Source organism: Parasteatoda tepidariorum, chromosome 6 (genome assembly GCF_043381705.1).
Source record: "Parasteatoda tepidariorum isolate YZ-2023 chromosome 6, CAS_Ptep_4.0, whole genome shotgun sequence".
Taxonomy (NCBI): domain Eukaryota; kingdom Metazoa; phylum Arthropoda; class Arachnida; order Araneae; family Theridiidae; genus Parasteatoda; species Parasteatoda tepidariorum.
In genome coordinates, this window is record NC_092209.1 from 45,355,659 (window position 1) to 45,373,470 (window position 17,812).

The following is a 17,812-nucleotide window of genomic DNA, read 5'->3' on the forward strand; positions in this document are numbered from 1 at the left end:
TAATCGGTGCAAGCCAGAAGTAGAAATCGTATCAACCAGCCGCCGATGGGATTCGAATCCGGATCACCGAGGCGAACGTTCTTCCTCCTGAGCCACCACAGCTACCGAAAATTCTTTTGTGCAAAAAATGAACCACTTAAAAAAAACGTTGTCGACCATTGATCAAGACTCTCCAGAGCAGAAGCATTTGCTTGATTTTATTTCCTTTCAATATTCGCTTACGTTGATGCTCTCAGAAAGACTAATCACTAGATTTTCACCCATAAAAAGATCCTTACCTGATTTTATTCCAAAAAACCACTTTTTTCTAAACAGCTACTTAAAAATGCTTAAAGAAAGCATTTTCTCTAGTTCTATAATTTGATTTATATCAAGGTTTCTTGGGGCCGCGAAAAATATTTGCTATCTTCTTATCAATGACATATATATGATAAAACAGAAACCGAAGGTCTCCAAAATTTCTATTTCGAAGACAAATTTAAAAGGATAGAAAATTCATATTTTTTTAATTATTTATTTATTTTCCTATTCATTATGTATCTATGATATAATTTTAGAAGCACTTTACGTTGATTTTGTAAATAAACGCATTTTTTTTCACCCCTGGTGTTTTTTTTTCCATACATTCCACGTCATTTTAGACCCTACATCCCTGTACGAAAAATATATATTTTAGCGCGTTTATAAACCCTTCCAAGATTGTCCCATGATCAAAGAATCACCAAGGTACCTTCATTTATCAAAGCCCAACCGACAAAAAAATTGGTCTGTAATTACTTAGAAGATTCAGCTGATCGGCCTGTGTAGGGGTCAGGGAACTGTCCTTGCATCAGAAAGGTTCTGGGTTCGAATCCCGGGCAGGGCATGGATGTTCTTACATTCTCTGTACTATCTGACCTTATTGTGGGAGCAACGTCGGCCCACCTAATATGGTGCCCCTGAATGAGTGGTGAACAAATCTGCCCTTCAGATGCCTATCTTGACAAAAAGTCTTTCTCAAGGTGGTCATAGGAAGAAAAAAAATTAGGAGATTCATTGATACTCATTATTTTAATAACTATTAAATACTTCATTTTGAAAATTCATAAATAAGTAATAAAGCTTAAATAAGTAATTTTCTTTTTCTTAGTTTCTTGTTTCAGAGTTATTAAGTGCCTAATCCAATAGATAGTAAATATTAAAGTTCTTGTTCATTTACGTCGCACTAGAACTGTAGAATGGGCTATTGGCGACGGTCTGGGAAACATCCCTGAGGATGATCCGAAGACATGCCATCACAATTTTGATCCTCTGTAGAGGGGATGGCACCCCCACTAATAAATATTAAAAGCTAAAAATCTGAAGAAGAAAAAACTGTAGTTGTAGTGATCGACTAGATTTTTCTCCAACAACTTTAACGGTTTTCTCGAACTTATTGTTGTACGTTAAATATTCTTATTCCGTCGTACTCTTTGTATTTTTTTCTACAGCTCACCGTAATTTCAAAATTTTAAATCTTATAGTTTTTGCTCGTAGTGAAACAAAATCTAATGTAAGGCAGAAAAAAAAGATGAGAAAAAATTCTTTTTGTAAAAGCACAGTAAATTGCAATAACTTTCAAACACATTGGAATTTTGAAGAAAAGTAAAAGCACCCTGTACCCAGGCCCTTTTAGCATGCAAAAATTTCTGTAGTTGTATTCCTACCGCCAGTAGAATTTTGTATTTTTTTTATTCCATCGTATTTCTAGTGCATTTTTCTACAATCATTCTTAATTCCAAGTTTCTTAGTTTTACATTATTTGCACAGCAAATCAAAATATAACGTTAAGTCAAACATCTAAAACAACTGGGCCGTCCCTACGATTTCTTAATATAGAAAGATAAGTGTTCGGAAAAATTTCATTTCTTTGTAGTTAAGTTACTGCATTTATTAAAGTAACAAAAACGCACTTTATAGTTCCAGTGAAATCGAATTTTAAAAAAGTCAAATATTTAAAATTCGATTTCTCAGGAACAACTTGACCGATTTCGCACCAATTCTTCCGAAAATCAGACATAGCATCCGTATTATTACCGAGAATTCGTATTAACGCTCGGCCACAAAAGCACTCTCATCGCGTACGTTAACGGGCCCACGAAGGATTTGTACCAATCAGATTCTAAAAATTTTTTTGTGATTGAACTTTGTTTCTTTATTTAACTAACATTAAAAGTACACTCTATAACAAAAAAATCGTAGCACCAAGAAGGAGTTGTCCGATTGAAACGAAAATTGGTTGATAGGAAGACAATGTACAGAATAGTAAATGATTAAAATTTCAGAACAATTGCATAATTTATTGCAGAGTTACAGTAACAAGTTCAATAAGGTGTGGCATAGGCGATACACACACGGCGTAGCATAGACCGATAAAGCTCCCGGATGGTCTCTTGTGGTATTTCCTGCCAAATTCGATCCAATTGTCGAACGAGGTCATCAACATTCCGTGCCAGATGCGATCGCCTTCCCATCAGGGCCGTAACTACGCCGGGGCAGCCGGGGCACCGCCCCGGGGCCCCGACGGTCAAGGGGGCCTTATATGAAGAGACCACATCATGTTTTTTTTTTCAAAATAAAGCATTCTAATTATATATATGTAGGAAAGAAATTGTGTTAAGATAGTGTTGATGAAAATTTTCTTTTTTGTAATTACGTACCTACTATAATATAAAGGGAAGGGTAAAAAACGGTAAAACACCTTTTCACAAATTATTTCCCTTTCTTAAAAGAACAAACACGCTTTGCAGAGAAGGGGAAAGGCCACAGCTGCATGTAGTTGATTGCGTCAAACTCAGTGGCAGTGGGCCCCTCTAAAATTTAGATGATGGGGCAAACGATGCGTTTCACCCCTCCTGAAATTTAGACACTCACAAAAATAAAGTCAAGTAAAATCAGTAATTTAAAAAAGAAAGATTTTTTTCAATTTTGAAGCTATTTTTGAAATAGAAAACTTTATATTCCTCTAACATTTACGTGCCTTGCCTCTTCTTATATTTAGTTATTCGCCAAGACGAAGTCTAGTAAAATAGGTAATTTTAGAGGGAAAAAAAAGCTATTCTTTTTCAGCTTTGAAGATTATACATCAAGTTATTCTGTTATGGGCGATTAATATGTTTTTTGACTTTTGAAAAAGTAAAGTAAAAGTAGAAAAAGTATCTTATTTCCAACTTTTACTCTATTTTCTACCGAAATAGTAATGAGGGGGCGAACATAGTTTTTCGCCCCTTCTGAAATTTCAAAGTGCTCAAAAATAATAAAAATTGGTAACTAAAAAAAAAATATGTCATCTTTGAATCTATTTTCCAAATAGAAAGCTTTATTTTCTTCTGAAATAAAAGTAAGGGGGCGAAAAATTTGCTTCTCATTTTCTGAAATTTAGACATTAATAGAATAAAATCAAGTAAAGTTGAAAATTTTAGAAGAAAAAAATTGTTTTGTTTCATAACTTCGACGATATTTTCCAAATAAAAAACTTAATTTTCCTCTTAAATTATAGTAAGGGGATAGAAAACTTTAAATTTCTTCTGATATAAAGTAAGGGGGGCTAAAAAAAAATTTGTATCTTCAGAAATTTAGACATTTGAAATAATAAAGTCCAGTAAAATTGTTTTTTTTTTAAAGAAAAAACAGAAAAAAATAACTTTGAAGCTATTTTTCAAAAAGAAAATTTTATTTTCTTCTTAAAGTGAGGGGGTGAAGAATATACTTCACCCCTTCTGAATTTCAGACATTCGCAAGAATAAAGTCGAGTGAAATTTATATTTAACTCTTATTTTCGACTTTAAAGCTATTTTCCAAATCGAAAACTTTAGCCTCCCCTTCTGAAAATTTGACATTCGCTATAATAAAGTGAAACAGAATTGAGAATTTCAGAAAATGAAATTACTTTTTTCCCCAATTTGATAGCTATTTTTCAGATTGAAATAGAAATCCCCCCCCCCAAGAAAAATGCTTCGGTTTTGTTTCAATTTTTTTCTACATATTACAACTTTTAATTTATTAAAAAAATTTAAAACAAAAACACGAAAAGAGAAGAGGAGCACATCATAAAAAAACATAACGAGTATTTAGAAAACTGAAATAAGCACCACTGTTTTGCATCCTGAAAAATGCATTCTACACTGAGACTAATAGATATATTTGAAAGCATCTTTTGACTGTGGGTGGTATGAAGGTGTTTAAACCTTCATACCCCCCACAGAGCTGACCCACAGTTATCTGACTCCTCAAAAAATAGCCATCTCCTTTTACACCATGGGAAAATGACCTTTTCCTTCTTTAAATTGCCTTAATCATTTTTATGACCCTGGGCTCTTTTGTGCTTTTATAAAATGTCATATATTTACAGTACCATCTATATGTCCCTTAAGTTGTCTTAAACTAGCAATTATCTAGATGTTCTAGGAAAACAGATGTAAGCTTTTAAGGAATCCAAGGGGATGACTCTTGTTAACATTTACTTAGGTCATTTTGTCAAGAGATTTTTTCTGAGACAAACGTAAAACGTTGCAGTTAAATTCCAGTTTTTAACTCATTTAATTGCGTCATTTAAATTAACCATTTTTAATTGAGATATAAATTTTCTGTTACCTTTTGTTTTGTTCAATTTTTGAAATTAAAATTTAACTTTAATTAAGAGTTTTTAAAATTATTTGCAACTTCATTTTTTCAAACATAAATCGTGATATCAATAATTCCCATTCTTAATAAAAATTTTCCTTGGAAAACAAGAAAACCAAATGTAAATTTATTTATAAGGAGGTAAGTAAATGTTTGCATTAACTCATTTAATACATTTAAATTTTATATTTATATACTGTTAGAATTCTTTTATAAGAATGGTAACATAAAAATTGCTTTTTTTTATGTTCGTATATAAAATTTAATTTGTATAGTACTTTAATTGATAATTTTACTGTTTATTGTGAGCATGGATTTTGTTCTTATTTTGTATTTTTTAAATTATTAAGACCTTTAAATTTTTTAAATTGGAACTTCGAATTTTTAGGGTTTTTAACAACTTTGTTTTCATTAAAAAATGAAATGGAATCTTTGTTTTATATAAAGAAAATCATATTTTATTTAATAAAAAAACGCATTTAATTTAATAAAAAAACTATGAACATTAGCTTAGAAATCCGTAGCAATTAAAATTTATTGCCATGACAAACCATTAAAAAGAATTTTTTTTTAATTAGCAAATATGTTTTGACTTTTTCTCATTTTTCTTTCATAAAAAAAAACTATTACTCTTTGTCATAATTTTGCCACATATCGTTGGTTCAAAACTAAATCGACACTTCTGCATTATCTTCTCATGTTATTTGAATGAGAAGTGAGTGCAGAAGTGTCGTTTTAGTTTTGAACCAGCGATATGATTACATGGCGTCATGAATATATAGGCCAAATATTCAAGAACGAATTCTTTTCAAAATATAGCTATATTTTCTAGGGACCTGTCCATATTGGAGTAAAGCAACTTTGTTATTTGTTAATCGATGTATATAGAGAAAAAATTTCTGTTTATTTTTTCAATTAGGACTTTTTAAAATGTGGATATATGTGCCGATAGAAATAAAAGTCTATAATTTCCTTCAGTTTCCATAACGCGATCAAAAAATTTTAGATTTGAAATTAAAAAATAATTTTAATTATTATAATGATTTTGTCTTGAAAAGACCTTCCTAAACCTGTTGAATCCGGTATAGTAACCGGATTCAACAGGTTTATAAAATTGGTATTTTATGATTAGCATTATATTTAGAGGAAAAGGAGGCTACTGTGGGCATGGGGGACAGACAAGAGGAGACAACATGAATAGCCTTTTTCCCCCCTAGTCATATTTCCTCGGTGAGATGCCGTAAATTGGTAACATTTACGTGCAGTGAACCAAAAACGTACCATCCTGAATAACTTTTAATTTAATGATCGGATCTTCACGTTCTAGGACTCCATCTTAATAATTCGAGGGTGTGACTTCAAATATGCAAATTAATTAGTGCACGATATTTTATTTTAAGTTACGCAATCAGACACAAAAACATACTTTCCCTGAATAAACATAACTTTTGTTCAACAGATTCGATTTTCTAACCCCCGTAATATAGGTAGCTGTAATCTGGGAAATATGGTCCCAATAGTTGGGTCGGGTGAGCTATCAAAAGTTTGGACCCCCAAATGTTAAGGGAATTGAAAAATTTTTGCTCACTATTAGAAAATTCCTTTATCTAAAGATAATTCCATGCAAAAAATAACTTTTAGTAAATATATAGTACTAAAATTTAGTAAGTAAATATTTAGTATTTTTTATTTAATAATAGTCTGATGTTGTTGATCATTTACGTTGCACTAGTGCTACACAATGGGCTATTGGCGACGGTCTGGGAAACATCCCTTGAGGTTTGATCCTCTGCAGAGGGGTTTGGCACCCCCGCTTCGGTAGCCTGGTGACCTGCACGCGAAGTCGAGCATTTCATGGTAGAACAGTTTAACGAGGACCAATACCGCACACCCTCGGTCCCTACGCAGACTGATCCAAGTGGTCACACACCCGCACACTGACCGCAGCCAGTGAGGCTTGACTTCGGTGATCTACTGGGAACCGTGTCTTAACGATCAGTCCACTACGGGACAATAATAGTCTGAAAACTTTTGAATCGCAAAGCATATATATATTTTTTTTAATCATTTTAAAGTATCTAATTCCACATGGAAAATACAAAATTAGAGCGAAATTGGTTGATGAGTTCTTGAGAAATTGAGTTTTATAAGTACGACTTTTTTAAAATTTAATTTCTCAGGATTAATCGATTTCGCTGAAATTTTGTATTTTGCCATGTCGAAAACTTAAAATGTTTTGTTATCCAATTTATATGCAAACAAATAACTTGTTTTCATAAACATATTCGTTAACATAATACATAAATAGCTAAAATGACGATTAGAGATGGAGTAGTGAAAGTTTTTGAAAGGGCCTCCGCCAAAAATTTTTGCCCCAGGGCCCCGAGATGTGAAGTTACGGCACTGCTTCCCATCATATCCCAGACATGCTCAATGGGAGAGAGATCTGGTGATCTGGCAGGCCAAAGAAGAGTTGGACAAGCTTGCAGACAGTTCATAGCAACGCGTGCCGTATGTGGTCTGGCATTGTCCTGCTGAAAAAACAGCCCAGGGCGCTGCAAAAGGAACGGCGGCAAAACAGGTCTTAGGATGTCGTCGACGTACCGCTGTGCAGTACGTGTACCTCTAATGACGACCAAAGGGGTCCGGCTGTCAAAGAAAATGGCACACCAGCCCATAATGCCTTGTTGAGGTCCGGTGTGGCGGGCAATAGTGAAGGCAGGATCCCCCCTCTGCCCTGTGCGTCTCCAAACACGTCTTCGATGATCGTCAGGACACAGTTGAAAGCGGGATTCTTCGCTAAAGACTATACGTCCCCAGTCGGCATCATTCCAGCCATATCTGTTCAAAACATTCATGCATACGAAATTCCAAAGCAATCGGATGATTGCTTCTTGGTGCGTCAATTTTTTTTTTGTTATAGAGTGTAGTTGCCAGGAATCGTTACAATATACTGTTTCTTTGTATCGTAATACACTATAAACTACAGAAAAAAGTAGCGACTACAGTACTTTCTCTATTAATCGCGCACCATTTGCGACCACTGAGAAAGATTAATAAAAAACAGAGTAAAATTATAATTTTCTATTGTCCCTCCGCGTGAAATCGCCCTTGTTTATACAATAAATTTGTGCTAGTATATTCAAATTCAAATTTACGTCTCCCCAAGTATTAAGTATCTAATGCATAGTGCAAAATAACATCATTAATATTTATGTATTATTAAAGCTACATAAAGTACATCTGCATGACACTTACAATTAGTGCTAGGTCATGTTCGAATTTTAAGTTTGCAATATAATATCGTTATTTTATTATAGGTCACGATGTTTTCTTTATAATTCAAGTTATTTATATTATTTTTGCATTGATTCATGTTTTATTACCTAAATGAAGTCACTCAAAGTGACGATACTATTGGTTCACTAAATACCGTTATCGTTTATGATAATATTCACGATATTATAACAATTGATATTCATCGTCCCCACATTTACCTATTTGAAAATCATCGCTATCGATAATATTCTCAGCAGTATCATATTCGATGTTTGTCAGTGCCGATAATGATCACGATATTATCGTTAGCTTTAATTACGGTTAATTTGATATCTAACATAAGATAATGTATTCGATATATCTTGAAAATACCCCGATGAATATATTGCTCACATTGTATCAACACAATGACCTCGATTGTATCAAAGTAGGATGGATCAAGGTAGTTGAGGAAAAAAAAATTGATGTCCGAGAAGGAAAAATAGCAATACGATTTCAAGTTCAATAATTGGAGATTGCAATGAATAACTATGAATGTTCTTTATTTGGCTTAATTAATGCAGATCAGATGGAAATATTTATCACTAGAAGAGTTAAAAAAATTGTAAAAGGAATGCTTATAATGAGCATCAGTGTTAATGAACGATTCAAAGATGAGGACTATGACCTTTTTTTTTTTTTTTTAACTCTGAGCATGATTTAGCAATAACAGTTAGAAAAATAATTGTTGAGGAAGCTCTGTAGTTTGGGCAATCTCCAAGAATTTGTTATTTTGTGTCGGAAAAAAGTTAACTAAAGGCCACGCTGAAGGACCAGGATGTTTGTTTTTCATAAACTTTCAGTTTTTTTTTTATTTATTTATTGATCATTTATTTTTGCGGTCCTCGAAGGAAAAAAATAGAGGCTACATTAATTTAATACCTAGAGGAAATATGAAATTTGACGATCCAACATTTCAAATCCCTATTAACAATAGAAATGTAAAGATTTTTTTTAAAATTTGCTTCCTCAATTTTCAAACGAAAACTCATACATCAATCTGTAACTATGAGGACTAATATACCATCCTGTAATTTTAAAACGAAGACAAATACTTCAATCTATAGTTTTCATGGTGCTATATTAATTTTTCGTGCGTAGAAAAAAGAATTTATCCTTTGTATGATTAGAAAATATGTTTCTTTTATAAATTTAATTTTATTTTATTTCTGGTTTAGAATGTTAAAATAATTTTAAATAATAATAATTTGAATGCTGAAAGTAAATTAATAATGATAATAATATATTTAAATAATAACTATAATAAATCTAAATTAAAAATTTAAATAATGATAATAATAATAGTAAATATATAAAAAAATTAAAAAATTGGAGTTATAAATTTTTATTTCTTAGGAAAAACCGATTTCGTTCGAATTTGTCATTTAAAATTACTTAGTTTAAAATGTAAAAATTAATTTCCGTTACAATTCAAAGGTTTTCAACCTTTATAATAATAAATAATAATTATTTTTTGCTTAAAATTACCTTCAGATGAATGAATTTTGTAATTGCCATCAAAGAATTTTAGATTCGATTAAAACTTTTCGTGATATAAGTATACAAAAAGTGAAATTAACACTAAAGGTAAAAACTATCCGATCGCTCTCCTAAAATATTGGTACCTAAACTGTGGCTACCTGTTCTGTTTTGAAGGTCAAATGTCCAAATTTGTCAACAACAAAAAAGTATAATTAATAAGAAATAACGTTTTTGTGCTTGATTTCGAAATTTGCGTTAATAAATTTGAATATTTGACTTTACCCTTTGAGCGATTAAGATAGGTACTATATTCATAGGTTCTTTTTTTCGCTTAGTCTCACTGTATACGCCTTAGAGAGAGCCTTAAGGGGTCGGGATAGTCTGGTTGGCAGGGCGCTGGACTCCCGCTCATGTGAAGGTAGTTCGGACCCAGCCGGCCGAAGACTCCCCGTGTAGTAAATGGTGACTGGCGCGTATTAAAATTTGTCGGGTCACCAAGTCCACCATGTCCAAGTCCACCATGTCCAAGTCCATAATAAATTAAACCTCTTGGGGTACTGGATTGGAGATCGATCGTTCTCTAGTTCAGGTCAAAATTACGATCTGTAGATGAATGAATGGATGCATAAATGGGTTCACCCTATAAAACTGGTGCGACGTATGGGTGTGGCAGAAGTCGAATTCTTGGCCATAGATGGCGTAACTGGAAAACTTGAACAGTCGCACCCCCTCTGCCTTAATGGCTGACGACAACAACAGAAAGCTTTTTTTTTGTCGTATGCCTGTTTAGGCAGTGGGGGTGCGATTGTTCCTGTTTTTCAGTGGCACCATCAATGGCCAGGAATTCGACTTCTACCACGCCATTCATACAACCACAACCCGTTTATAGAGCGGGTCACATTCACACACAAAGGAGAAAGGACATAGAACACACAGAGAGAGAAAGAAACATTCATGCCTTGCCCGAGATTCGAACCCTGGACCTTTCTGATGCAAGGACAGTACCCTGCCCCCTACACAGGTCGGTCGGCAACAGAAAGCCTTAAAATTACAATTTACTTTTGAGCTTATAACATTGTTTCCTTTCTCTTTGGTAAATATAGATAATCTCATTCACTCTTTTTTTTTTATTTCACTCCGTTTTATTTACAATTATATATTTACGACTGTTAAAATACAAAGAATTATAATTTAGTTAGAGATTGCTGCTTTGCTTTATTAATAGATTTTATCAAGTTTAAAGTTTTACAACTGTCTTTGAATAGCCGACCCAATTTTGGGCTTACGACTACTAATGTTCAACTCCGTAGACTTGTAATTTTGAACCAATCCAGAAGACAAGGAAACTCTTGGATAAGCACACTCAGAGGTATGACTTCTTATGGGAACATGGCGGACTTTGTGACTCGACAGATTTAACGTGCATCAGTTACCATTTACTATACAGGGAGTCTTTTTCCGACAGGGATCGAACCCACTCTCTCCTGGACATGGGCTCAGTGCCCTGCCAACCAAGCTACCCCAGCCTTAAGTCTAAAGTTTATTGAAACAAAAACATGATGTTTACTTATGTGTTTTCAAACAAAATAAGTGAATAGGGCATTCATTACGCTAACTTAGACAGTCACCTATGGGAGCCAGAGCAGAAGAGCGGAAAATTCAACTTTATGATAAAAAAAAATTGTGAAAATATTGAAAGAAATTTTTATCACCTTATTTCTTTATTTTACTATCTTTCAAAGTAGGTAGAAAATGCAGTAGCATAATCAAGGTAACAATACAGAGGTCATATTTACTTGGCACCCCATAAATTTTCATTTCACCAAGAACAAGAAGAAGAAAATTTCTAAGTAACTTTTTTTACTAGCTAATTACTCATGTTTTTGTTTATAAGTAATACATGGCGATTACTTAAAATTAATGTCTTTCTTACTGAAGGAAACAAAATAAAACTTGAATATACTAATTGCATCAAGAAATTACTTTCAACTAATATTAATAAATTATAATCATACTAATTAAAAGTATTAAAATAATATTTCATTTGTCATTGTATATTTCATAGTCATTCTATACGATACTAGGTAATGTGTGACATTTTAAATCATTCCATGCTTTGTCGGTCGAATTTCGGCATTGTAGATAAAACCACAGCAATTACTTTTATAGCCGTCGTTGAACAGCCGACCCATTCTTGAGTTTACAACTACCAATATTCAAAGTCGTAGCCTTGTAATTTTGAACCCAATCCAGAAAACAAGGGAGTTGCAGGACCAAGTATTGGGTGAAATATTACCTTCGTGGAGGACTTTTTGATGGAACTAACCGGCGTTTATGTTACACGGAGAGGAAAACCACGAAAACCTCCCACGGTTAGTCAGGCGGCTAAAGGACTAACTCTAACCCATGATCAATCTACCACAGAGAATGTTTTACGTCAGCACTGTGGTAGGTGCAAGCTGGATGTTCGTATTTACCAGCCATCGCTGGGATTCGAGCAATACCTCCTAGAAAAGAGAAGGCCTCAGCACGGTGAATATTTATAATTTTTTTTATTTGTAATATTTATACTTTGTATTCTTTTTGAAATTGATTATTTCCCTAGTGCACATGCCAAAAAAAAAAAAAAAATAAATAACTGACTATTGTGGTTTTTCTGCAATATCTCACATTTGTCAATCATTTTTTCTATCAATATAAACATATCATTTTTGCAAAACATCAATAGATAACTGATTAGGTATAAGTGGTAAAATTAGTACAACTATACAATTGTATTTTTAGAAATATATATTTTAAAAAATGCTGTTTTTGTGTTTCATATCAAGGTTAAGGAAAAAGAGAACACTGGTTTCTCTCTTAGTTCTATAGATCTTTCTTTAGCCCTGGTTTCATACAGTAGGACATGTTACTTTTTGACTACCTATTTATATGGATTGCCCAAATAAAAAATGGACAAGTGCGATCGCTTCAGAAATTCACTTCCAAAGACAGGCTTGCATTCAATTTTATAAAGGAAGAAAAGATAAGTGCAGTGCAATGTACATCAAGCATAACTGATTAACTAGTTCTCATGACAGCATTTAATGAGAATGTAAAATCAGTGTAAGAAAGATGCATCCAGAACAAAAAAATGCGAATACCATTTATTATAGCATAAGGTGATCGATTTGATTAAGTCAGGTGAAGTGCTGTACAGATGTCACTAATCGTAACTTTCTGACAACCAGGGCCAGATTAAGAAAAAGGCTACTGGGCCTGTAGCTCCAGGTAGCAAAATTTTTTAGGGTTCACAAGAAACCTCTGAAGTTTGAGAAGGTAAAATCGATTTTTGTAATTTACTAAAAATTTGTTAGATATTTCAGACGGTGTTTTAAAATCTTTCTGTAAATCAAAATGTATAATATAATTTGAGTGAAAAATACGAAAAATAGAAATAAAAATTACATTTGGTCATATCCCTAATTTCATCTACAGTTTCAAGCTAGAAATGCTTGTTAACTAATTTTCTGCAACAATTTACAAAACATAACTTTTTGAGGGTGTTTGCTAGAAAAAAAAATATTACAAATTTAGTAAAAATAAAAAAATTTCTATTTTTAAAATCTATGTGTTAGATTAGATAATCATGCAGGCTGTTTTTGCCAAAATTGACACTGAATCGTAACTTAATGTAATTATTTTTGTAAAAAATTAAAAAAAATTCTAACTAAATTTCCCTTAGCCCAGGCTTAACCCTGGAAGGGAATTTCATAAAAAGTTTTAATATTTCTCAATATATAGATAAATTTTGGCCAGTTTGGTTTTGTAATAATAATAGTAAAATAAGTGTAGGGCTCTAGTTACGCATGAGCCTCAGGACCCAGCATACCTTAAGAGGACGCCATACCAAGGGAAAAACTTTTCGTTACAATTTAACTTTCACCTCCATAATAAATTTAAAATATAGAAAAAATGAATTTAGACAAACCCAGATTAAGTCAGAAAATTAGCTATGAGAAGATAACTTAAGGATTATGCAATAAAGAAGCTCTTTTTTTCATAATTTGTTTGCATTTGTCTTCTTTTCTTCACAACAGTAACTTCATGGCTTACTCTAGGTTTGCCTGAACTTACTTTTTCTTTCTTTTAAATTAGCAAGACAGGTGAAAGAACATTTGCGATGAAAAGTTTATCACTTGGTATGCTGATTACCTCCAATTATTTCATCAAAAACGGCAATGGATTCATGAAAGATTATGGCATTTACTACGCCTGCATCTTGAAAGATCTGAAATTGATATACTATGTTCCAAGCCCCTCACGAAAACTTATACACCATTTATTCACATCCGTTTGTCCTTGACAATGTTCAACATAAAAAGCAAACATTGAACGAGAAATGCACATATTACGCTCTCCCTTTCGTCGATAAAAATCGCACAACTGTGCGTTCTGCTAGTTACATATTCACTTTAAATGGTGCCCTGTCAAAAGGTAAATCAGTTATTTGGAATCTGCAGTACACCCTCTTGCTCAATTTATAACCCGATGGTTGATGTTGCCATCGCTACTGTATATTTGAAGCTATAAAGCGTCTCTAACTAAATAATACATAATTTGAGTAATCCTTATAATTAAAATTAATAACTGTTATATTACTATGTTGCTGAAAATATTATGATTTTTGCATTATTTTTGATAAAGAAGCTTTTTAGTTTTAGCTGACTAATTTTAAGAAATATTAAAATAAGTGACTATTAAATCATTTTTTTGGGGGTAGGGAAAGCTGGCTTACATCTAGCAATCCTGATTCTACTCCTTGAACTTGAATTCAAACTTCACCTACTTTGAATTACCCATAAAAAACACGTTTCTAGCATCCAAATTGACGAAGTCTCTGGGAATGAATGATAACTTCAGCTGTCGCTGACCCACATCTCTTTTTTTTTTTAAGCGATCTGTTCTAACATATTTAATATGGTTTTAAACACACCGAATAACACACACGCAGCAATAATAACAAACTGCTGAAGATAATGACAGAGCTAATCAGAAACATTTATAAATATTTATTTTTCTTCTCATAAAACAAGTCTTACAAAAGATTTAAACAATGTAAGAAACACAGTTTTCATTCAAAAAATTACACAGTATACATCAAAAAAGAAGACTTATCTATTTAGAAGAGCAAATACATTTAAATTCCACCTGACTTACCAGATGCCAACTTAAAGGCTTTTCCATGCTAATGTTAACAACTAATTAATAGGTTTTTTAACCACCAAGGTCTGAAAAGAGAGTCATTCATCGGAAAGTTATTCGAGAAAATCGTGAAGGCTTGATTAAAAAATTTAAAACCACTTACACCATGCTGTTTAGACATGAGAGGGCTATGGTACATTCCATTGTGGATAATGCCCAACTGCTGGTATGGAAGTTACCAGAAAAGGGTTACTAAATCTGACAGCAAGTACACTCAAATGTTATTTCTCAATAGAAAGGTTTTTTTTAATTAATTTGTACATACAAAAAAAACTTTGAAGTTGGAATTGGAATATATAACCTATGGAAAAAAGTGTCTATTTATCTTTGGTAATGGAAACATAAATTTTAAAAATATAAGTTAGGTTTGAAATTTTTGATAATTATCAACCAGTTTCCCTCTAACCTGACAATACATTATGTAAAAAAAATTCTTTTTAAGATAAATTAAAAACAAGTAATCAATGCAGAATATTACTTCATCAAAATGATATGTGATTTTTTAATTAAAGTAACTTGTTATAAAATAAAAATAAAAAAGAAAACAGTTGCAAACTATGTGCCTAATATTTTTTTTTTTTAATTTGCTGATACTTTACATTTGTTCCAATGCCAGCAATCAGCATTTTTTATTCTTAATAAAATTTATGCATATTTTGTGTTTAAACTATTTTTCTAAAGATAACAAAATCACAAAAAAATTGAAGCTAATTTTAACATTCCTATACTAAAAGTAATCTTTATAGAACAATTTTCCTTACTTCCAAAAAAAAAGAAAAGAAAAAAAAGAAGATAATATTAGGAATAAAAATAAATTTTCAATTAAGGGTGCACAACCTGTTACCACGGGTAAAATGCAGTCCTTTAATGATAAATGCGTGTCCCCAACACTCTAATTGCAACAACTAAAAATTGGAAAAAACTACATAAATAGCATGAGAAACTTTTAAAATATTTTCAATAAACTTTAAAAAACAAAATAATTCATTAAATACTCAATATGTAGAGGAACTAATTTGTAAAGAATCAAATTAAAATTTTTCAACATTTTGGTTTCTATTAAAAAAAATCTTAAACCAAAACTTGTTCACAATATGTCTTAAAGAATATAAAATTAAGAGATAATGAAGATTAAAAAAAAAATAATAATACAATTATTTCTCAGTGAAGTGGAAAACCTGTTATAATTTAATCAAAAAAGAAATTTAATTTCATTAAGTTCAAAATTTCATCAAAACTTCTTTCAATAGATTTTATAATTCAAAAGTATTTTACTCACATTATTTTTAAATTTTTAATTAATAATTATTACAAAAATGAAGTAGATATAAAAACTTAATACATTGTGGCCTTTGAAGGCTAAAATCTTTCCTCTGCCACTCTCAAACAAAAAGAGGTTGCACATCCTTATTTTAAATAAAAAACACATTATCTTCACAAAAAAAAACTTTGATTCTTTACTTTAAAACTTTACTTTGTATCAAAAAACACACTTTTTTAACATACTTTTTCCAAACCTTAAATTCCTAATCTTTATATCAACTATGAATGACACTCAGAGTATCTTCCTTGTAACAAATTTGAGATTTTGCGACTAAACTTTATTAGTACCATCATAAATACCTGGCAATAAGCATACCTAACAGAAAACTAGTCATTGTTTCATTTTGTGACGTAGCAAAGTTAACTGTCAACCAAACCTACAGCCAAAATGTAAATATTTTACTCAACTTTGTTTAAAATCTAAACTTTTACTGGTTTTCAAGCATGTTTGTTTCTCTCCAAGCAGGGATTGTTATAACAGGCTAGTTGAACCACTTTCCTGGCTTCAAATATTGATAAGAGTTAAGGCAAATATTTACAGAGAAGACTAAACAGTTGAGAGACTTCGTGCAATATTAGCCATCAATCAATCAAATGGAATTATACTAATTTAAATGGTTATTTAGTAAGTTATAACCCAACCAGACCTTACATACAGGGAAAACTAATGAAGTTACAACTGAAATAAATTTTTCTAAAAAAAAAAGAAGTATCCAGATTACTATTAACTGACACAAAGGTCTGATACTGAAAATTTATATTTTCTGAAAACAACTCTAAATATAATAATTAAAACTGATAACAGTCAGGATACTAATTATAGGTATAAAAGTAGCATTATAAGGTTTTTGTAAATATCCACATACAGAATTGTACTAAAACAGTAATAAAATCTTGAATAATATTTTCAAAATAACACCAGAAAGAAAAAAAAGAAGAAAAAAAAGGTCAAATTAGAACTAGTAGTAATAATACTTTGCTGATGCAAAATGAAAGCATTTTGAAATATTTTCCTAAACAATAAAATTTAATTACTCTAAATGAAAACATATTTCCACATAAAATAATTGAAAGAGTACTATAAATAAGTTAAAGAATTACATTTCTTGGATTTTATAGATCTGGTAGATAACCGAAACAAAGATAAAATCCTGAATATTATTTTTTAAACGAAAGCAGAAAAATGGCATTAACTACATGAATTAATGTGCCACTGAAACAACATGCCTAGCTCTCATTTACACACAAAAAAAAAAAAAAAAAAAAAAAAAAAANACAAAAAAAAAAAAAAAAAGCAAATGCAGTACACTCTCGATATCTTAAAGTTGAAGGGATGCGATGCTATAACAAATTATTTAAATTTACATTTTCGAAAGAAAAAGAAACCTATTTGCTGTTAGAAGAAAATTATTTTGATTTTATAACGTGCAGAATTCAGAGAACTACTAGGTGTATTTTAATTCCCCCCCTCCTAAAAATATTGGACTGCCATTCATGCTGTTTCTATTATTAATGTTTCTGTTATTAACAAGCTATTAAACAACATGAAATCAAACAATTTATAGGAAATCAAAAAAATCTTATTAAATAAAATAGTATTTACATTAAAAAAATGACTCATAGTATAACATTTCAGTTTTTCGCTTGCACAAAAATAATATTAATGACAGCTAAAATAAAGATAACTTTTGCAATAACTTAATATATTTACAATTGAAATAAATTCTTTTTCTAATTTCTTGAGAAAATGTAGTAAATGCCGAACACATTAACAAAAGTTAATTTGTTATTTACAATTAAAATA